General features: G+C 44.3%; 1 protein-coding gene across 11 annotated transcripts in view; it reads left to right on the forward strand.

Moving 5' to 3' along the window:
• The window catches only part of SEMA5A (semaphorin 5A), a 475,859-nt gene that overhangs the window by 53,666 nt on the left and 399,280 nt on the right, over positions 1-22,913 (forward strand). Inside the window, exon 1 of one of the 11 annotated variants that reach the window (XM_087867982.1) lies at positions 15,955-21,165. The exons of 9 other annotated variants lie outside the window; for them this stretch is intronic. The gene's annotated coding sequence lies outside the window, so the exon portion shown is untranslated. Of the gene's footprint in view, positions 1-15,954; positions 21,166-22,913 lie in introns of those variants that run through there. One more of the 11 variants, XM_087867981.1, reaches the window with a different exon arrangement.

Below are 22,913 nucleotides of genomic sequence, written 5' to 3' on the forward strand. Positions count from 1 at the left end.
CTGGCTCAGCTGGCCTCTCCCACTTGGTGTCATGCTGCGTGCGGGACCCACTCATCTCTGTCCTTGGAGCCACAGTGCCCTGAGTGGTCTGAGGGGTTCCTGTGTGGGGCGGGAGCAGAGCACCTGCTCTTACGTCGTCATTCTGGTGAAGACGCTCCCATGGACGTGACTTAGAGAAACCACGTGGATCAGCATGAGTTTTGCTAAGAAGGGAAACACTAGAGATGAAGCCCAAGGACACTCCCTTGTGGTGCTCTCTGTTGAAACCACCTCACCACTAGAATCTCTTGGAGAGCCCCAGCTTTCCAAGCCCCATGAAGATGATCGTAAGATGCAAGTCTGTTAAATGGCCTCTTGGATTTTTACACGAGCTGACTTCCTTCAAACTGGACAGCTTCCTTTGGTATCAAAAATGATGCTTTTATAGAGAGACTGTGTGGCACTTGGGTAGAAAATACATTTAGGGGCACCTGGCTGGCTCAGTCGGTAGAGCATGCGACTCTTGATCTCAGGTTTGTGAGTTCGAGCCCCACGTTGGGTGTGGAGTTTACTTAAAACTCCTTAAAAAAAAAAAAAAGAAAGAAAGAAAATACATTTAAAACCAGATTGGCAGCTCTGGCATTTTGGTGTAAAAACCAGGAATGTTTTGTGAACACCCACATCATTTCATTTTTAAGTATCAATGGGAATATATTGAGTTCCAAGGGAACACTGTCGAGAATGAAGGCTGCATTTTTGCTGACCAGCACTTTCTCATTTGGTCAACCTTATTTCCCTTGGTAAGGTATTGCTGTGCCCAGAAGAAAGGAGATACTATTTTTTTTCATCCTCAGTTTCTTCGCTCTTTTAAATAATTTTACATCCCTTATGCCATGGTCTGCATGCCTGTGTTCCCCCAGAATTCATATGTTGAAATCCTGTCCTCCAAAAGTGATGATAGCAGGTGGGGCCTTCAGGATATGATTAGGCCATGAGGGTGGAATCTCTCCCTCCCCCACCTTGAATGGGATTAGTGCTTTTATAAAAGGGATCCCACAGAGCTCCCTGGCCTCTTCCACCATGTAAAGATACAGGGGGAATTCTGCATCCTGGAAGAGGGTTCTCACCCCACTGTGCTGGCACTCTGATTTTGGCTTCCAGCCTCCAGAACAGTCAGAAAAATATTCCTGTTTTTTCTAAGCCACCTGGTCTATGGTATTTTGTTACAGAAACCTTAGCAGATGAAGACACCATAGGAAACACTGCATGTCTCAAACCAATTAGAAAGTCTAGAGGGTAGAGAACTGATTTGGGTTAGAATCTGATACTCTTCACCAGTTGGGCCTCCCATGTGGAAATGAGCCCCTAGTGCTAGTCCTTTGCTTAGTTTCTAGGAATAGAAATTGGTGGCAGTGGAATGCAGTCACTGGCTTTCTGTCAAAAACTGTGAAGGGTCTGGGTTTTGACCCTACTTGCAAGCTAATGGTTAACCTGCTACAGTTTCATGGATGCTGGCAGAAGCCATGAGACTCCTGGTTCAGAGACAAAGGACTTCATTTCTAGTAACACTGCAAGTGTTTGCACTGACTCCTGTTGCTGTCCCCCCAGACCCTAAGTCCCACAGGGATAGGCATGGAGGGCCCAGGTGAATTTTTATACGGGCGGTGGATAAGCCTCATGGCTGAGAAACTCCAAGTTTATGAACTCCATATTTTTGATAATGACTGCATGCAAATCCAACCAACGTTTGCTCCAGAAAGAGACATTCTCTTTTATTACATGCGACAGTGATCGAATATGCTCTCTGCTCTTGGACAGAGACACTCTCTCTGTCTTCCAAGACTTGTTATACAAACATCCTTGGAAAGATGGTTCAGAACAAACGTCGTGAGTGCCTCTGTTTTTAAGATGTTTAGAAACATGAGATACCCATGGTGGGTTATTTACTAACACTCACGTATATCCATCGACAGCCCTTCTTGGAATCTTAAAGGTTTGTGACTTTGTCCATTTTTGCCCTCTTTTTTGTTTTTTAAAGATTTATTTATTTGAGAGAGAGAGAGTACACAGCAGGGAGGGGCTGAGAGAGTCACAAGCAGACTCTGCACTGAGCATGGAGCCCGATGCAGGGCTCAATCTCATGACCTTGACACCACGACCTGAGCCGAAACCAAGAATCGGATGCTTTACCAACTGCAACCCCCAGGCTGCCCCCAGTTTTTCCCTCATGCAAATGATTATTCTTTTTATAACTTTAAACATTAACTTACTTTTTAAAAAGATTTTATTTATTTATTTGAGGGAGAGAGAGAGAGCACGCGCATGAGTGGGGGAGAGGCAGAAGGAGAGGGAGAAGCAGGATCCCCACTGAGCAGGGAGCCCGACACAGGGCTCGATCCCAGGACCTTGAGATATGACCTGAGCCAAAGGCAGATGCTTAAGCGACTGAGCCACCCAGGTGCCCCTAAAAATTAACGTCTTTCTTTGTTCTCCTCACACAGCTAACCATTCTCTTCTTGTCCTTATACTACAGTGTATTATTTATTTCCTTTTTATTCATACCCAATGATATTTTTCTGATTTTCTTATTAGGCCATGAACGTCCAGAGGATATTCATGTCCAGTGTCTAGTACCATGCTTGCTACCTAGCAGGTTCATGCAAATAAACGTCTGTTGAATGAATTGATGAATAAATACATGGTAGATTCTTGTTAGCAAAAAGAAACATTTGGGATATCTACTGTTTCATTATATTATTAATTCAAAGGACAAGTGAAACAGGAATATTAGTAGAAAATTATTTTGAAACACTTGCAACTATATTTCAACTACAAACCTTTAGTTGGACTTGTTAAGTTTTGAGAAATGGAGAGGTTCAGCTCCCATTATTGGTCCCATTCTGGTGATGTCACCTTGTCCTGCCCACCTTAAGGAGCATTGTCTACTCTGAGATGCTAGCCTTCTAATCTCTATTGATAATGGGGAGGGTGTGAAGAGGTGGTATCGGGAACTATTTAAGACCAATGGGCTTACCCCACACTGCAAACACCTATGATACCAGCTTCTGCAGTCCATGACAGAGCCATGGTCCAGAGGCAAGCAGGGTAGTGATGAAACAGTTTCTTCTTCTTTTTTTTCTCTTATAATAATTTTTTTAATGTAATGTTAGTCACCATACAGCATATCCTTAGTTTCTTTCTTCTAATGCATGTGCGACCTCCTACTGTACTTTATGCTTTACGTGCATTTCTTCCGTTTTCTCTGGGACTAAATCGTCAGCGAAAACCATAAGTAAGTACTCAGAAGAATCTTTGCAACTTGGGTTTATACTGTAGCTTTTGAATTGCATGGTGGAAATTTCTAGTAAGAAATAATTATTATATTTTCATGGTCAGATAACAAGTCACATATCTTCTACACATTAGCTGAAAAGCATAGAGATACGCAGAAATACCAACTAAGAAAATTACATTCAGAGTTTATTTCCTAGTTCTTGTAAGTAGAGTTTGGGTAAGATGTACAAATTGGTAATCAGTCAAATAGACTGATTCATTACTTACCTATTACTGTCCATTTTTAAATGTAAAAATACTAGTTTTTTCTGTCAACTTTACAGATTTCTGAATATCCTTTGACTGTCCCGGCTTGGACTGGCTCCGCTGTTCTCACCCTCTTGAGGGCACATTCTGTGTCGTGTAGCTTGTCTTGAGGAAGTAATGTCGTTTGGCTGGTTACTCAGCTGTGTAAACTCCCTCACTGTGGGCTCAGTCTTATTCCCTCATATTCCAGCCTTTGCTACAGGCCCAGGCACTTAGTAAAGAGGCAACAAATACATATTTAATGATGGAACACACAGATTCTATTTCTAGGCATGGTCCTTATTACAAATGTAGGCCTGAGTGTTTTTGCTTTGGGAGAGCGTGACGTTATGGGCAATAGAGCATCCTATAAGAGCCAGCTTCTCTGACCCAGAACATTCCCAGTTTCGGCTCATTTATTTGCTCTCCTGCGAGAAAGCTTCACCTGTAGCTTTTGAATTTGTTCTTTTGTGCTGTTGTTACCAGAGACCGCTGTCCTTGACCATGCCTACCTACTGATGCCTGGCAATGGTCATTTAATCCCTGACTCTGGGTAATTAATCATCTAGTAGGGACTTCTGTGTATTTCAGGTATGATCAAAGGTATCACAGCCCCAAGCCAGAGAAGGAACACAGATATTCGTTTTACCTAAAATACTGGCAGCCTCAAAGGGAATAAAGATTTGAAGCACTTCCATATAACCTACAACTACTTTGGTTTTGAGATAGGTCCATGCACACATAAGAACAAATCACTTCTTTTTCTACAATTCCTTGTTTTGAACCAGGATGAATATTTTCTTGTAAATAGTCAGTTCACCAGAATGTCTAAAGTAAAAAATGCCAAAGGGTGCATCTGTTATTTCTTAGAACTTAAGCATTCTAACCAGATACTTTTGTTTTTATTTTACTTATTTATTTGAGAGAGAGAGAGAGAGAGAGAGAGAGAAGGAGAGAGAGGGAACACACAAGCTGAGAGGCAGAAGGAGAGGGAGAAGCAGGCTTCCTTCTGAGCAGGAAGCCGGATGTGGGACTTGATCCCAGGACCCCGAGATCATGACCTGAGCCGAAAGGCAGCCACTTAACCGACTGAGCCACCCAGGTACCCCTAACCAGATACTTCGGAAAGGATGACTTTTTGTATTCTCTTAAGTGTGCCTAATATGTGCTGATCTATAGGACAAAATCTTGGAAATATATCTTGCATAATGTCTAAAGTTAACACTGTGATATCTATTATTAACTGGCTGCAAACAGGAACATATCATATAACCTGCATTTTCTCATTTAAAAAGATGGCAATAATGATCTCACACAAGATGAAAAGTTAGAAAGATCAAGGAGATTTTGCAAACTCTGAATGTGACGTTAGTGGGGGCATGGGAGAAGCAGGAATTGGTGGAAACTGACTCCCTGAAGACCTAATAATAATCAGAGAGTCAGGCATGGGAGTCTGGGAGCGGAGCGGATCTGAAAGCCTCTCAGGGGAATCACCGTGGCTCATCGGCTAAGTTGGGGAACCACTGGTTTAGCCCATCTCTACGTCTCCTACAGAGATTCTGTGCTCATCGAGTATCCAATCTTTGGAAACTCACTTGGAAAGCAGAAGGATTATATATAGAAGGAGTGGATTTTACTACTTTCATTTCATACTTGGTCAGTTTTAGAATGAATATTGTATTGCCTTTAAGTTCTCTTTCTGATTGTCCTGAGTTTGAGAATTTAAAGATGAACTTCTGTGTATCCTTTTGTCTTTCCCTTTGCCCCCATAAGAATGTGCCTTGAGATCAGGGTCTGTATCTTGAATTTCTTTTATTTATTATTATTGCTATAAAACCTGGCTCATTATGAAAAGGAAAGGGCTCTGTGGATAGTTGCTCATTTAATTTGGTTCTATTAAAAGGGAATAATTAAGCTCAGTCTTCATGGAGAATATGTGGACATACAGATTCAGATAAGAACATGGCCCACTCACTTTTCAAAATGTATTTTTTCAAAAGATTTAACCATAAATAGGCACAGTGTTTCGCACGTGCTTGCAATAGATAGTACCCGTTAAAGGTATGGTAACCTCACATCTGTCGCATCGAGCCCGGGCCCGTGGAGAGAGAAAATCAAAGGGATAATTTGTTGGCTCCCTGCTGGAAAACATTCTTTCAAACATTTTCGTTTCTATAACGGTCCATTCTGAGCCGCTCCTGGCGAGTGTGTCCCCTCACGAGGTGCTGGTGTCATGCTGACATTGCGTCAAAGCTGCCATCCGGTTAGCACGTTACATACTTGTTTCCTGTGAGTCACAGACAGCGTAGCATGGGCAAAGCTCCTCGCAAAGACTTGGCATACAGTTCTAAGAAGAGAAAACACAATAATATCGACTTAACTTTGCTTATGTGTAACGGGGAGGGAAATAACGTTAATTCCATTATCAAGGGCTGTCAGGCCCTAATGAGATTTTTCCCTCCTTGTTCCCTTGTCTCCATGGCTTCTAGTTAGTTCTGTTTTATAAATAGAAAGACTGTACTGACATTGTCCCCATAGAAATAAAGAAGTTAATAATTAATTATTAATGCTACCAGGAGCGTCATTCTTGAGGAGTCATGCAGGAATCAAACTAGGCATGCGTGGGTGAGATAGAGAGGAAGCCATTTTGGAAAAAAAAAAAAAAGATGTGTAAGATTCTATAACTTTCTGAATAAACATTAATAGTGGTCATGACAGTGTGCTTTTTAATGTTTGTTTTATATATATTTATTAATTGATAGACTTTAGTTTTTAGGTTCACAGCAAAATTGTGCACAAAGTCCAGAGTACCCATATGCTCCTTGGTCCCCCTACTATGTACACACAGGCTCCCCTGCCATCAACATCCCACACCAGGGGGATACATTCGGTACAACTGGTGAGCCTCCTTTGACGAATCATTAACACCGAAAGGTCTGTTGTGTACATTCAGGCTCACGGTTGGTGTTGTACATTCTCTAGGTTTTGACAAATGTGTAATGATGTGTCTTGACATTGTAACATCACACAGAATTGCTCCACTGCCCTACAAAATCCTATTTGCTCTTCCCTACACCCTAACCCATGGTAAGCACTCATCTTCTTATCATCTCCATAGTTTTGTCATTTCCAGAGTGTCATCTACTATAGTTAGAATCATACAGTATGTAGCCTTTGAAGATTGGATTCTTTCACTCAGTAACATCCATTTAGGTTTCCTTTGAGTCTCTTTGGCTTGACAGCTCATTTTCTTTTTGCGCTGAGTAAGATTCCATTGTCTGGATGGACCACAGTTTATTTACCCATTCACCTGCTGAAGGACATCTTTGTTACCCCCGTGTTTTGCATATTATGAATGACCGTATGCCTTTAGAGGAAGTCTCTTTTATGCTGTTTCTTCTAAATAAAGATTTATATAAAAATGAAAAGCAAATAGAATTAGGTTGTTGCAGACATCAAGGAGTCGGTGAGGAGAGCTTGAGTGTTGGGGAGGCCAAAGGGCATTGGATCATCTGATGTCCATTTCCCATGTGTTAACTTTTACCCCAGCTTGCAGTGAGTGTAAAGCCCAGTCTCCCCATTCAGGTAGTTAATGAGGTCTCTTTGAGGATTTCCCAAGAGTCCAGTAGAGTAATGATTAGACAAACACTCTCTGATGTTATGCAGATGTGCCTCTGAATCCCTGTGTCAGCACTTACCATTTGTGTGAAGTTAAGCATGTTTCTTAATTATCCTGAGCCTCAATTTTCTCTTCTAGAAAAGGTGTCAGTAATGCCTTACTGGTAATGCCTTACTGGTAATTTCTTGCATAGAAAAAGTGGTCAGCGGGCAATTACTTTTCTCCATTGGACTTACTGCATTCCAATTTATTAAGACATTTACTTATTATCTTGTTTATTCTTTTTCCCTTACAAAAATATGAGCCCCGTGGGAGCAGATATATTTATCTGACTTGTTACTGATGGGTCTTCAGTATCTCGAAAAGTGTCTGAAACACTTAATAAAAGGCTGTTGAATGAATGAATAAACTTTCCAAATGAACTGATGGGCTTCATAGAAGCTACTGTGTGCCTTTTGTCTGTATTCCAGGAACACTGGCCACAGAGTTGCCAATGAAAACTGTGAATATTAGCAAGTGGTGTTTTCCCGTGAGTTGAGGACCACTACTAGCAAATCAATTAATTTTACTGTGGTTCCTTCTCTCAATAAATGCGTTGAATTAGGATCTCTACTTATGATTGCAGAACTATCGAATTTAGCCATAAGAAGTCAAGGCACCGTGCCCTTTTCTGATGGGCAAAAATCACAGTGGGAATAAATTTTTTTCTTCTCCTTTTTTATTATTTTTCTGGTTTAGAAAGAAAAGAAAAGAAAAGAAATATGAACCTGCCTTGAATCAGAGAATTTGACAATGCTTATTGTCTATTCATAAACTTTTACTTTTTTTCATAATTACCTGCGTTTGCATCTGTTCATGACTTTGAATTATATGTACAATCTGGGTATATAAATATAAAAGAACTTCAAAGGCCCTTTTGTGGGTGAAGTGGCTGCCCTGGTCAGAGTGCTGCGATGGGCTTCTCAGGTGAGGGAAACTGAGGCAAAGGGGTGTGGGATATGAGCACAGCCCCTTCAGACCGAAGCTGAATGGGAGGGTGTCATGAGCCAAGTGCTGGTCACGTGTGGTGGACCCCTAAGGAGGATGGCCTGTCACTGGCTTGGGACAGAAGACTCCCAAGTTTCTCTTTGTTGATCAGCCACAGGTTCTGACACCTCTGGTGTCCAAGCCACTTCACGAGACTGAGAAAGGATGGAGCCTTTGCTATATACTCTGTTTCTCTGGAAGGGGACAGAGGGAAAGGCAGGCGGCGGGCGGGTGACAGCGGGCAGCAGGAGCTTCGGGGTCAGACCGGCTGCCACTTCTTACCCGTTCTGAGGGAGAAGCTGGAGAAATGTCCAAGTTAAGGCTTGGGTGACACGGGAGGTTATCGTCGAGGACACTGTCCCCCGGGTGGCATAGCAGCCACAGGCCCCCACGGTCCTGTGGGGTCTGTGTAGGTTCTCCCTGCTGAGCAGCGGGACCCGGTGGACAGTGGTGGGATCAGGTGTCAGCATGAGGTCCCCGTGGGCGGGTTATTTTGGGAGCCGCGCATGACCCTCTGTGCCAGCCCGTGTGAGTGTAGGCTGAACGAGGGACGTGGTTATTTCTGTATTATACATGTGTTTGAATGGATGCTTTTGAGCTAAGCTATGATAGCCAAGGCCCAATTTTACTGTAAAAATTATTTTCACTCTGTGCTCTTCTTTTTTTTTTTTTCTAATTCAGAGAAATTAAGGATGGATCACATGAAAGAAGAAAATGATCTACTTTCCTATCTGACTCGTTTCTAAAAATCTGACTTGTAGTCTCCAAAAGTTGTATTGTAAGGATGGGGTTTTTCTTGTGTCAGTTTAAATAAGATGTATTCTGCTTGCCTTGTTTCTCTTCTCTGCTGTGGGGGACCTTTAAGGAATTCAAATTGGGCCTTTCTTAATGTTCTCAAATTGCCAACATAGCTCTTTTTTTTTTTAGCAAATGAGCAGAAGAAAGTTGACAATCCTATTTGTTAAGTGCATTTGTTTTGAAGAAATGTGCGCAGACATTTTACGTATGTTGGATTAATCTACGGACACGTTCTCACCAAGGAATTCAATTTGTTTGGAGAGCAGATGAGAATCATTCCCTCCTTTAATTATAAATTCCTCACATATCTATTTCAAATAGACTGTGCTGAATGGCTCACTTGTGTAGCTTTTCCATGATCACGTAGCGAGAAGAAGAGTGTCAATGACACCACAGGAGGGGTTGGGGGGGGGGCAAATGAAGTTCAACATGACCTAGCTAAAAATTGGATATCTTGAGTGGTGCTTGAAGGCACTGGATTTAAAGCAAATAACCACTTGGGTAGCCTTATAGAGAGAAATTTGTGCTTTGAATTGTAATGGGTGATAATGTTAGAAATAACGTCTCCATCAGTCTTCGGGGTTGTAACAGGGCTTCCCATCGGGAGCTGCTCCTGCCCTCCTCCAGGCTCTCCTTCAAGGGCCCTTTCATTCTTAAGTGTTAAATACCTACTTCGCTTTTCTATTCTGTTTGAATTGTTTTCAACATGCTATTTGAAGAGTGGTTTTCCTCAAAATTTCTGATACTCAAATTGGAGCTGACAGACCAGACATATTCGTCATGTAATCTGCAATTTCTAGCACGTTCCATACAGTGGTGGCAAAATGCATTCACCACTGTCCTGCAGGTCCCCCGGCTCTCTTCCCAATGACGGTTTCTCCATCACCTTCCGTCTCACCAGACAGAGGGCCTGTGTCCTAGGAGGGCCGGTTCAGGTATATGTTTTATGAAAGTCTGGGGTTGTGTTCTTTTTTGCACAGTTTTAATTACAATTAAAGAAATTCTTATATTCTGGGCTGAGCATAGCACCTGCCATTTGGTAAGATCTCTGGACAAGTTTTGTGAAAAAGCTAACATTTTGGGCTTTTTTCCCCCAAAATTTTCTTTTGAACTGAAGGAAACCTGTTTTGTGCAGGTCACAGCCTTTCCATGGTAATGTCTCAATGCTATCAGCTAGAAATGCCTGGGTCACCCACCTGGGCCCCCTGAGCTTCCTACAGACATCTCGCCTTTCCAAACCAAGACTGGACCAGCCCTCCTGGCTCCTATTGTGATTGTAGGATGCCCTCCAGCAACAACCACCAGGAAACTTTGAAAAAACAGAGGTTGATTTCTTACAAGGGGAAATTACGCAGCACCCCTGGGGCCAAATGGTGAGGTCATGGGTAGACAGAGATCATGTGGGCCTAGGGTCCTGCTTTTACTGGGGTCCAGGGTGGTTGCCTAGGCTCACAGGGGCTCACTCTTTATCAGTGAATTTAAAGCATAAGAGAAGGGAATTTAAAGTGTGGGAAGAGAAATGACGAGTGGTCCAAATTGTAATTGAAATCACAAAGGACCCTGCCTGGGGGAAGGTGGCTGGCTCTTGATCTACTTGTGTGGCTGGTAGTGTGTGTTTATTCGAGATAGTCCTCTTGGAGGTGGATCCCTGGGCAATCAAAGCTCACTGTCAGGGCTTGCACTGCAAACCCGTTGCTGTTCCCTTAATTCTGCATTCAAATCTGGCTTTTTCTAGTTGGGCAGAAGCTGCTGATGGACAGACACTCTTTGGATGTAATGTCTGTATGTGTCACCTGCCTGTTTGGATCTCAGGAAAGCCTGTACGAAGATGGTGCGTGAGCCCTGCCCGAGATTTCAGGTTGTTCACAGTGGGCTGATCACCATGAAAATATTAAGTGGTTTCTCACTGGAGCTAAAGGCAAAATACATAACAACCAGAAACACCAACCAGTGAACATTTCAAAAAAGATGCTTTTTACAAACAAGTCTTTGTTGAGGTACAATGCGGAAGACACAAGAGGATAGTTCATACTAAAATGTATTTAATTCAGAAGGAATTTCATAGACGTCTAACATTATCTTTGCACAGTTTTTTAAATGGATGGTGGATTTCGAATAGACCTAAATATCTTTCTGTTTGCAGAAAAGACCCTAAAATGGCCAAATTTTATTCCAGAATATAATGAGTAAATATTGTACATAAATACTTACGATCAGGAGGCAACAAGCACCGCGGTAAAGAGCGTAGACCCGGGTGGTTTAGGAACTGAGTTAACTTGAGCACCTCGAATGCAGGTATGTGCAGGCGTCTGCCCCACATGGATGATGGCATTCGACAGACGCAGGGTTGATATTAGTCATTGATTTTCCTGACCCGAGGGCAGTAATGAATAATGTTGCAAAGAGCGGAATATAGTCACAGTAGAATACGATAGACCAAGACAGTCTTTCACAACAAACTTACCCGTGAGAGGCAGTGGATTGCATCTGAGTCATTGTATAAATGCCGCTTATACGGCATGCAAGATATAAAATTACCCGTGGTGCCATCTGGGAGCTCGGTCACTCGTCATCTCAGTCCACCTGCAGATGGAGATGCCCATCGAGGGAGGATTAGCCTGTCCAAGGGAGCACGGAAGAGCCGGCGATTCAAGCCAAAGTGGGGATGGAACAGACTCCCAGCTGAGCATTTGGTGGCGCTTTCCTGCGTTACCGAAGCAGAACACGACTCCAGAGGCCACGAGAGGAATGTGGGAGGTAACCCATTTCCTCCCACTCAAGGTGGGAAAAAGACAAGGAGGCTGGCTGCCCCAGTGTGGTCTAGTGCTAGACTAGAGGTTTCAGGCAGTGCGGTTCGATGAAAAGATAAGAAAATATGAAGATATAAAATCAATCCATGTTTTTGGCCCCTAAACACAAGTTAATCAAGTGTAAGTATCAGAAGAAGTAAGAATTTAGTCAGGTTACAAGTTACACAATAAAGAGTCAACAATTTCATGTTTACCATCAAAACCTGGTTAATATATAAGAACGTAATGTGATTCCATTCATGACGGCAGCAAAAATACAAAATATCTAAGAGTGTAGGAGCCGTGTGGCTCTTTGGTGCTGCCTTAACTTTTTTTTTTTTTTTAAGATTTTATTTATTTATTTGACAGAGAGAGAGAGCATAAGTAGGCAGAGTGGCAGGCAGAGGGAAGGGGGAAGCAGGCTCCCTGCTGAGCAGGGAGCCCGACGTGGCGCTTGATCCCAGGCTCCCAGGACCATGACCTGAAGGCAGACACTTAACCGGCTGAGCCACCCAGGTGCCCCCAAGAGCCTCCTTATGTTGATGTTGGTTGATCTGAGTTTCTTGGTCCTTAGATTGTCTTGAGAGGCTGCAGTCTCTTATCTGTGGCTTTTTCGTGGTTGGAGTTCAGTGATGGAAGAGGACGTGGTGGGCACATGGCTGGTCCTCTTCTGGTGCCTCCTTGGTGTTAGCAGTCATTCAGGGCACCCCCTGCTTCTTCTGCCCCAGTGCTCACACCGGTGGTTCTCTCGGGGGAGCAGGCACTCTGGCTGCTTGACCCAGGATGGGGGGAGCAGGCACCATTGGTTAGTGGTTCTGAATGGGGTTCCCCAGGTAATCCCCATGGATTTTGCTTTTCTTGCTCATTGCCTCTGTTGCTTCTGAACTTGGAGCAGCTCTGGAGGCACCATGGTGTTTACCAGCAATCTTTTTAGTTTATATTTGAAGCTGTGGTTTCTTTGTGTAGATGAGCTGGTTTCCTTCCGGTCTTTCAGGGATTCCTCAGGATTTCTGGCCCACATGGTAGTTTCTCCATGTCTTCCAGCACTTCCCTGAACATTTTTTTTTTAATTAAAAAAAAAATTTTTTTTTAAAGATTTTATTTATTTATTTGACAGAGAGACAGCCAGTGAGAGAGGGAACACAAGCAGGGGGAGTGGGAGAGGAAGAAGCAGGCTCCCAGCGGAGGAGCCTGATGTGGGGCTCGATCCCGGAACGCCAGGATCACGCCCTGAGCCGAAGGCAGACGCTTAACGACTGCGCCACCTAGGCGCCCCTAAAAAATTTTTTTAAAAAAGATTTTATTTATTTTTTTGAGAGAGTGAGTGCACACAGGAGCAGGGGGAGGGGCAGAGGGAGAGGGAGGAGCCTAATGTGATTCGGGGCTCATGATACAGAGCTTGATCCCAGGACCCCGAGATCATGACACAAGCGGAAGGGAAACACTTCACTGACTGAGCCACCCAGGTGCCCCAATACTTTCTTTTAAATGCAACCATCCTTTGTGATTTCCAGGGTCCAAGGATGGGAAGAGGAACCAGGTTCATGTGCTCAGATGGCATCTTGGCCCCACCCTGGATCAGGACCCCAGATTATACAAGGGTTCACACAGCTTCCCGAGGCTAGGGTTGCCAGATAAAATATATGGTGCCCATCTGAATGTGCACAGATAAACAGTGCATAATCGTGTCAGCATAAATCTGTCCTGTATTTACCCCTCGCCCAAAAGTATCCACTGTTCATCTGAAATTTACATTTAATCTTAAAAGCTCTGTGCTGTTCATCTGCAATTCAGATTCACTTGCCACATCCTGTATTTTTATTTGCTAAATCTGGCAACCCTACCCCTGGTGTCTGGTGTACAGAAGCCACACTACCTCTGGAGCTGCATGTGTGATGCGGGAGGGGAGGAGAGAATGACCGACACTCTAGGGACCCTGCAGCATGGGCTCCCTAGAGCCTGAATACTGCCGATGCATTAGTACCATCCACCACGGGAGCTGGGTCAAAGGAAATGCTAGCTGAACTGAAATTGACATACCTGGTATCCATCAGGTGCTTTTTTTTTTTTTTTTTAAGATTTTATTTATTTATTCGACAGAGATAAAGACAGCCAGCGAGAGAGGGAACACAGGCAGGGGGAGTGGGAGAGGAAGAAGCAGGCTCACAGCGGAGGAGCCTGATGTGGGGCTCGATCCCATAACGCCAGGATCATGCCCTGAGCTGAAGGCAGACGCCTAACCGCTCTGCCACCCAGGCGCCCCCATCAGGTGCTTTCTTAATGCCAACTTCCTCATTATCTGAGTTCGTTCGGGCTTCTATAACAAAGCACCATGCCGTGCTAGGTGGCTTATAAACAACAGAAATTTCTCACAGTTCTAGAGCCTGGAAAGTCCAAGATTAAGGCGCTGGCAGATTTGGTGCCAGGGAAAAGCCCTAGTTCTGGAACCAGACAAAACTGTTCTGTTTATGGACAGCCCTTACTCACAGTTTCTGCAAATGGCAGAGAGAGGCTGAGCGATCTCATGGGAACCTTTTCTGTATGGCCTAAGCCCACTCCTGAGGGCTCCCCCTCAGGACCAGATCCCCTCCAAAGGCCCTGCCTCCCAATGCCATCACCCTGGGGGTTAGGCTCCAACAAATGAATTTGATGAGGAGGGGACACAAACATTCAGACCCGAGCAATAATTAATTATATGAATGATCCAAATAACACGTAACAGTAAATAAATGAATGTCTAGCAGGAAATATGCCAATATATAAAAATAAATGTGATCATTTCAAATGTGATACCATAAAGTCTACTGATGTATTTCTACTACTTTGCTTGAAATGTGAAATAATTCTCCCACAGTATTATTAAAGCGTGCTCTTTAATGACAGCTCTTTTAGTGTTTTCGCTTAGTGTCATTAACTTCAAAGATAGTGGATGTTGACTGTGTTAGCCAACTCCTTGCCTGTGGCCTCCTGATGATACGCTAAGTAAGAGGCAATGTGTTACTAATGCAGAGATCACATATTTTTTATGTTTTCCTGACTGTGGGAGGCCAGTGAAACGATATTAGGGGCTAATTATTGTTGACATATTTGTCAAGTAATTATAAAAGCCACGAACATGGCTTTCCTCTTTCTCGAGCAAAGGAACATGGAGCAGCACGTGCTTTGCCTTCATCTTTGGAAAAAAATTTCTTATGAAATTGCCTGCATTTGAATGGTTTCAAGTTGCAAATCTGTTTCTTTTTCTTTCTGAAAAGTCTGTGAATATTCATAATTTCCAGTTTTCAGCTGTTCAGGGGAACAAGTTCATTCTCTCTTTTCCTTATTATTCTCAGGTGACAGAATTTTGATTCGGTCCTTCCTGGGACTCGCGCCTTGCCGAGGATGATTTTGTGAATAAAGAATTGGCTCCCAGGAACTGTCACGTGTTGAGTCCTGTTTCTTCCTATCTGTTCCTGCGCATGCTGGCAATACGGTCCATGTTGGCTGAAGCCATACTGGCCCTTGACATTATCTGTATCTTTAATAGATTTTTATTCTCTGTCTGATTCCTCTACAGCTGCTTCCTTCCTTCCCCCAAGTCTGTGAATATTTATTTATTTATATTTAACTGCACTCATTTTGTAACTGAAGCTTTGTAGTCATTGGGTCTGATTTACTTTTCTCTTCTGAACCTTTTGATACAGGAGAATGTAATTTAAGGGCGTGGCTAGTGCACACCTGGGTGAGGGGACACCTGGAGGTAAAGAGAAGTAACACTGAGAATTCTTACTGCAGCATTTTCAGCTAACTTTATTTAAGTGGTTGCTAATTTACTCATCTGTGTAAATTATAATAACCTTTTTGTCCTTCGGGACTTGTTTTTGATACATAGTATCAAGTCTGTAAGGGTACTGCTTACTTTGTTTTGCACTCAGAGCTTTGTTCAGGCTTTTGATATGGATATGTTCTGGTTTCATTCATTTACTGCTTCCTGTTAGCTCTGTCATCTGGCAAGTCACTCCTTTAAACAGCCTGGAAACCAGGGCCTGGGTTTCCAGGTAGCTTATGAGGATAGGAGTAAGGACCTTTGCCTTCCTGAGATTGAGAGAAGAGTGTGAGAGAGATGGAGGGGGGAGGAAAGAGGAGGGGAGCCGAGCTGGGAGGGAGACCAGAGTTGGGGAGGAGGACAGGAGAAAGAAGGGGGGAGGATGGAGGGAGAGGTGGAGGGAGGCTGAGGAGTCTCGGAATGAGAAGGTGAACCGCCTTTGTCCATAAAGGGCATTACTAAAGTGCTTCTGAATCCGAATTAGTGGCATGATAATTTCATGCAATATTTAATACAATAGGGTCACTACAGGAAAAATGACAAACAGTACTTTGAAGTTGAGGTTTCAAGTTAATATGTGCTCTTCATGAATTTTTAAATTCCTAAGAATTTTATAAAGGCAAATGGAAAGAGATAAAGGAAAGAGGCTCCCTTAATTTCCTAGAATAAATGATCATTATAGCCCCCTGTGCTGAAGTCCGGTTGAAGCCCCTTGCAGAGCAAATCCCAAACAAGGGAGGTGGGTTTCAGGGCCCCGCCAACTGTGTGCACCTCTGCCCGTCCCTCTGTTCATTGGCAGCCTTTGGTAGCATGGACATTGGCTCTCCAGCGTCACGTTATGAAACGTTGACCAGCACACACTGGATGCCCCCATGCCCTTCCAGTGACCAGTATCCACGTTGCTTGTTACAGGATACCCCGATGGGCCATTTTTCCTTTTACCTCCCTCTCATCCGGAATGTCAGGCCCTAGGGATGCCCACTCCAGGTTGTGTCTTGCGCTCTCAATCAAAATTTATTTGCCCCGAGTTCTTTTCTTGTAAGCAGCTGGACTGCCTCAGAGGATCTCCAGTTCCCTTGCTAGGACTCCCTGTGCTTGCATTGAATTAGTAGGATATTTTTCCTACTAATTGTGGCACATGGGAAAACATGGCAAGATGGTCTGGACCTTCCAGAGCCTGGTCTCTCCATGACCGAGGTGGAGGTAATGTGAGGTCCCGCTCAGCCTCAGGTCACAGCACCTGACCTCTGCATCTTCCTGTGTATGCCACTGGCCTTAGCGATCACAACCATAGCACATTCAAGGACAAGAGAAAAATAACGTTTGGGTTGACAAAGGTAATTTTGGGGCCAGTGAAATTTCATGAGGAGCAGAGACTATGTTTTGTTGACTGAGCCATCAGTTCAATTTTGGTGAAACAGAATGGCTTGGAAATGTGATTTCCATTTTGTGCCTTCCACAGGGGCATTTGATTGACCCTCGTCCCCAGGGAGGCTGAAATAGATGTGTCTATGCATTAGGATCTTTCACTGGGATGGGGGGTGCGGGCTGTGCAGGGCTGTGCTCTTTGTTTAGATGGGAGGACGAGTCAGTGATAAAAGGCACCTCCTCACCGGAGCCTTGTGTGTGGCCTCTCGGTGAGCCCCAGGTCTCTGTGGACATCTGGCCTTCTGGAACCTCAGAGCTCGCGGGCACCTCTGTTATGATTAAATCTGGCCTCTAAACAAATGAGTGGAACTGAAAGAAAGGTCAGGGAGAGAAAGGGAAGAGGAAGTGAAACATACACTAGAAAGGACTTGCTTAGGTTGTAAGTGACTAAAAAAAAAAAAAAAAGAAAAGAAAAGAAAAATCGCTCAATCTCTAACAGTTTAAGCGGAAATCTGTGAGCAAAGTGTACACAGGAATCATCTTGCGTGTATTATACCAGATGTGTATCTCATATGGCGCATTTCAGTCTCTTAGTGGTTAGGATTGTTCATCTCTAAACGGTAATGAACTGTGCCTGCCCACAGGTCAGTGGATCTAAATTTTACCTGGTGTGATTCATCCTGTCTTGCCCTGGATTGAGGATGGAAGGTTAGGAAGGAGCGGAGGGCTGATGCGTCTAATTGACAGACTTGTCATGCGTCTCTGTTTCCCCGGAGGGAGGGAGGTAGTTATCAGTCCGCTCTGCTTCTGAGCTGGTTTTTCCCCTCCTTCACAGGCTGGAGGACCACTTGAGCCTCACATCTTCCAGCTGAAAGCAATAGGAGCAGATTTGCGATGTACAATTTCCCTGATTAATTGAAGAATACACATGGCTTATTCATACTCACAAAAGCAGGGTTGCCACCAAAACCGAATCTAATTGGCTAAATAAATAACCCTCAGGTTTTATTGCCTGCAGCCTTTCCTTTATTGAATTATTAATGCTGTGTCCCCCTCCAGATCAGCGCCAGCTAATGACGGATTTGCCTCAGGCAGTTAATCTCCAATCGGTTGTAAATAGCCCTGATGACTTATTTTGCTAACTTATAGCTTATATCATTGGCTCAGCTTTCAAAAACAGCTTTGGAATCAGGAACAGGGTAAAAATTAAGCAATTTTCAGAATCGTATTTTTTTTTTTTTTTTTTTAATAAACAAGTATATCTGGTTGTTTTCCTATAGTCCAAACCTGGCGTTTGCAACTGGTGGTGATTTCTTTTGTCATGCCGGGATACAGTTGTAGTTGTCACAACTTGCTGGGAGAGCGTGTGCTAGTGGTGTTGTGTGGTGAGAGGACAGGATGCCCACGAACTCCATCCAAAGCACAGGACGCCCCCTCTTTCCCCACAAAAGAGAATTCTCAAACTCCAAATGTCTATAGTGCTATGGATGGGAACCCTTAGTTGAAACAGATTCAACAGGAGGGGGGAAAAAAAAGCAATTCGCAGGAAGCTTCCTGGTGGACATTTCATGCATTGCTTCACTTAAGAGGTATTCCGTGAGTCCAGCTCTACTGAGGAGCCGTGCTGGCCCCGGGGTAATGACGCGCATGCGCACGAACGTTGCGTTGGCAGCGCCATCTGCGCAGGACGTGGCCATCCTCAGGATGACGCCCAACCTGAAGTGCTGCTTGAGGTGAGTAGATTGTAGTCGTGATTCACAGTGGGGACAAAAAGCAGATACTGCTTTCGTTCTGTGTTCCTGGTGTGAAGTGAGAAATAAGGCCTGAAGAGGGATTTTACGGCTTCCCGTGGAGGCCCCGCTTCCTACTGCCAGTACTAAGCACTTGCCTCTTGCGCCGCGTGGGCACGAAGGTGCAGAGCCCTGTGCTTCCGTTCCTCTGATCCGTGCAGCCTTCCTGCAGGGCGGGTGTCATTCCAGATGGAGAAGCTGAGGCTCCGGAACGGGGAGCCGCGTGTCCTGCGCTCACCGCTCCCGAGCAGCCGAGGTGTCCCCTGCCTCTAGAGCTTGTCCCACCACCTCTGCTCTGTGTCCCCCTTTGCACCATTGGGAGGAGAAGCCGTGTTATTTTCTAACAACGACTGGTATTTTTATTTGGTCTTTATTGGTAATGAATAATGGAGGGTTATGGCAGCTGAATTAATAAACATGCATTAAAAAAATAATAAAGGGTAAAGGTTAGGGATGAGTTTGGGCTGATTCAGCCCAAGAGGCGGAGCTCAGGGTGGATTTGGGATGGGCGTGGACTGGACACTGATTCCACACAGCCGCCTGCTCAAGGGGGGCTGCTCCTCTTCCGCGTCCCGCTCAAGTGCTTAGCGTCTTGCTTGGCACGGATGCGTCAGAAAGTCTTCGTGACTTGGAAAAGGAATACAGAAGGCCGCTCACAGTATGAAAACCTGTTTAGCCTCACTCATAATGAAGGTAATTTTTAAAAAAAGATTTACTTATTAGAGAGGCAGAGAGGGCAGGAGTGAGATGGGATGAGGGGGGTAGAGAATATCAAGCAGACTCCACACTGAGCACAGAGCCAGATGTGGGGCTCGATCTCATGACCCTGAGATCACGATCTGAGCTGAAACCAAGAGGCAGATAATGACTGTGCCACCCAGGCACCCCCATCATTAATGTAATTTAAACTGTCACCTGATTTTCACCTATCAGATTGGCAAAGATTTTAAAAAAAATAGATATCCCCAGTATGTGCAAGGGTTCATGTGAATCTAACAGCCATTGGGTGGTTTAAGAAGTAACTAATATTAATTGATCTGGTGATCCCACCAGGAATTGACCCCGTATTCATGCCTGCCTAACTGTGCAGTGGTCGATGATGTTCATTGCTTTCTTATTTTTAATAGTGGAAAAAAAATCTAAGTGTCCTTAAGAAGGGACCTAGTTAAATAAAGCGTGAAGTAGTATATATGGCCTTTAAAAATGAGGGAGCATATCTGTGTTTGCAAACATGTAAACATATCCACAGTATATTTGGTGAATGCAGTAAGTTATGAAACAGCTCTGTAGTCCTCTTGTGTATGCGTTTTTGGTCTCAGTGCATGGAAAAATCAAAGAATATACGTCAACCTGTCCTTATCAGCTGCCTCTGTGAAATGAATTGTATTGGGGGATGGAAGGAAAGTTTTTTTCACTTTCTGTAATCCTATACTTTTAATGACAACTACCATGCATTAGTTTAAAATGAAAAAAAAAACTTTTAATTGAAAACACATTTACTGAGGACCTCTTAAATGCCAGGTGCTCTGCTCAGCACTGAAAACATAAATATGAATGAGACATTTTTTCCTGCTACGGAGTAGCTTCCACGAGAACTAAAAAAGAAAAGAAAAAAATCTAGTGATGGCCAGATTAACCCCATTTTCTGTTTTTGGGTCCTTAGTTACTTTGTTGCTCAGGACAGGTTAAAGTCTGAATAAAATCATTTGATACTGTGCAGGTGAATTATTTTTTGTGTACTTTTGAAGCAATTTTTGAGTTTTATGAAATAGAAATGTTTTCATTTTATTTTTTCAAAGAAATGTTATTCTAAAAGCTGCAGTTTTCATCAAAATGCATTCTCTATGTGTATCATGGTCAGATGTTTTCGTGGAGAATGCGTTCACAGGGAATCTGCTATGAGACAGGCACCGGGGTTATCTTGATGAGCAAGATGCGTGTGGCCCTTTCTTTTTTAAAGCCTAGTTGGGGAAACGGAAAACAAATAAGGAAATGAAGACTTGATTTTATCATTAAAGTTGAGATAAGGGCTGTGGAGCCCATGTGTGGGGGGAAGATCTTGACAGGGCTGTCCACAAAGGTCCCACTGAGGACGTGACATTTCAAGTAGCCGCAAAGAATGTGAAAGCACCAACCACACAAGAAGGAGGGAATGTTCTAGTATGAGAGCCCCGAGCAGGGAAAGGCTGGCCATGTTTCTGAATCCAGTGGCCGGGAGAGTTGGCCAGAGTGGGGCGGGACAGGAAGGCAGGGCTGGAATGCTCTTTCGCCGTGCAGAGTGGACCAGCCCTTTCTGCCCTGAGGATGGAAACGGCTCTGACATAGAGGGAAAATTCCAGGGAACTTGGAAGTAGAAGATGAGTCATTCCATAGCACCTTGCACCTGGTGGGTATTCCTTTCCTGATTACTTAGTAAGTAGACACCTCTTTTATTTTTTTACTCTTTTTTTAAAGACTTTATTTACTTATTTATTTGACAGAGAGAGAGAGAGACAGCTAGAGAGGGAACACAAGCAGGGGGAGTGGGAGAGGGAGAAGCAGGCTCCCCACCGAGCAGGGAGCCCGATGTGGGGCTGGATCCCAGGACTCTGGGATCATGACCTGAGCCGAAGGCAGACACCCAACTACTGAGCCACCCAGGCACCCCTGAAGACCTTTTTAAAACACATATAAACGCTTCAGATGAAATACCAGAATGTCCTAAAAAAATAAATTAATAAATAAATAAAGTGAATGTGGCTAATACTCCCTCATTGGACTCCTGTTTCCTGGTGGGAAGGTCTGTCCTTGCCTTTGATTCATGTCTGCCTCAGATGGTGACTGCATGGGTCTGGCTTCTGCCCCTGAACTCCTTCACTCAGGGGCGTTTTGGTTTAACCTTGCCTGCAGGCTCAGCCCTGCAGAGTGCGTCCCCTTCTAACTTGGCCTCAGCCTCGTGGGCGGGAGTGGCCTAAACCGAGCAGCTCTGACTTAGCTGAAAGTCACTTCTGCTCCCAGCCCCTGATCTTTTGGGAGTCAGCCTAGAGGGGCTGGACTCTTCACTGGGGGGCGAGCGGGGGGCTTCTTTCTTTCAACATCCACAACTTTTTATTTGCACACCCTTTATCACTTATGATTTTCCTATTATTTGAATGCTTTGGCATATCGTTAGTATTTTTTGGAGGGCAGACGTCAATGGGATATGTCTTGCATGCTGTGTAATTAACAGTTGCCATGTTGTTTGGAAGGGGCATGATGAGTGTGCTTTTCGTCAGCTCCTTTGGACTCCTTGGTGTCACTGATGGGCTTGTCACTCTGTCTTTTGATCACGGATTCCTGACTTTGCTGTTCCAGCTCCCAGCATCTGGACTCCTGCCCTCTAATCTGACCCCCTGCTCTCAGGCCATGAGAACGTATCGCTTCTCCACTCCCTGGCTGCCCAGTCCCCGGGACCGGTGTGCAGATGTTCATGACCTTGCCCCGTGCCAGCTGGCTAGGCTGGGCTTTCTGTGGGTGCCCCGTGCCGGCCCAGCATGTGCTGTGCACACCGCCTGCCCCAGCCCATCTCCCTGGCTGGCTTCGTCCACTCTCTTGTGCTTTTCCCACCCCCTCTCCTGCCTTCCTCTTCTCCCGTCTTCTCCTCTGTTCTCCCGGTCTCCCCAGTTCAGCTGCTGCACTGTGGGTTTGGCCAAAATTTCAGGGTCAGATCTTGATGCCCTGCCTGCTCCCTTTCTTGGACTGGCTACTTGATCTTGGACAGTCTGGCCCTCTAATGTCTGTCCCTGGAGAGTCAGAACCCAGGGCATGGCCCCCTGATGTTTTACTGGTTCTCACTGGGTCTGCTGGTCTGCTAATACTCTTCATTTTTACTACGGATTCCCATATTCAGCCAATAGTTGTATTAATGAAAGCCGTGCAATTCGCTGGTAAAACTGTTGCTTACAAATAGATTTGTTTTAGGTTCTGTTTATTCTTATTTTAAATCATTCAGGACTCGGTGACCTGGTAGTTCTTTCCCTGTTCACTTTTATCTTACTTATTAATTATGGGAATAGACAGAAAGAAACACGAAGAAGGGAACGCTTTAAAATATGGAGCAAAGGCCTGCTCAGCAGTAAGGACAAGAATGAATAATGCCGTATAAATAACATGAGTATTATGTAGTTGTTAAAAATCTTGCT

The sequence above is a fragment of the Ursus americanus genome, chromosome 15, assembly GCF_024610735.1.
Source record: "Ursus americanus isolate L20-20 chromosome 15, mUrsAme1.1.p, whole genome shotgun sequence".
NCBI lineage: Eukaryota > Metazoa > Chordata > Mammalia > Carnivora > Ursidae > Ursus > Ursus americanus.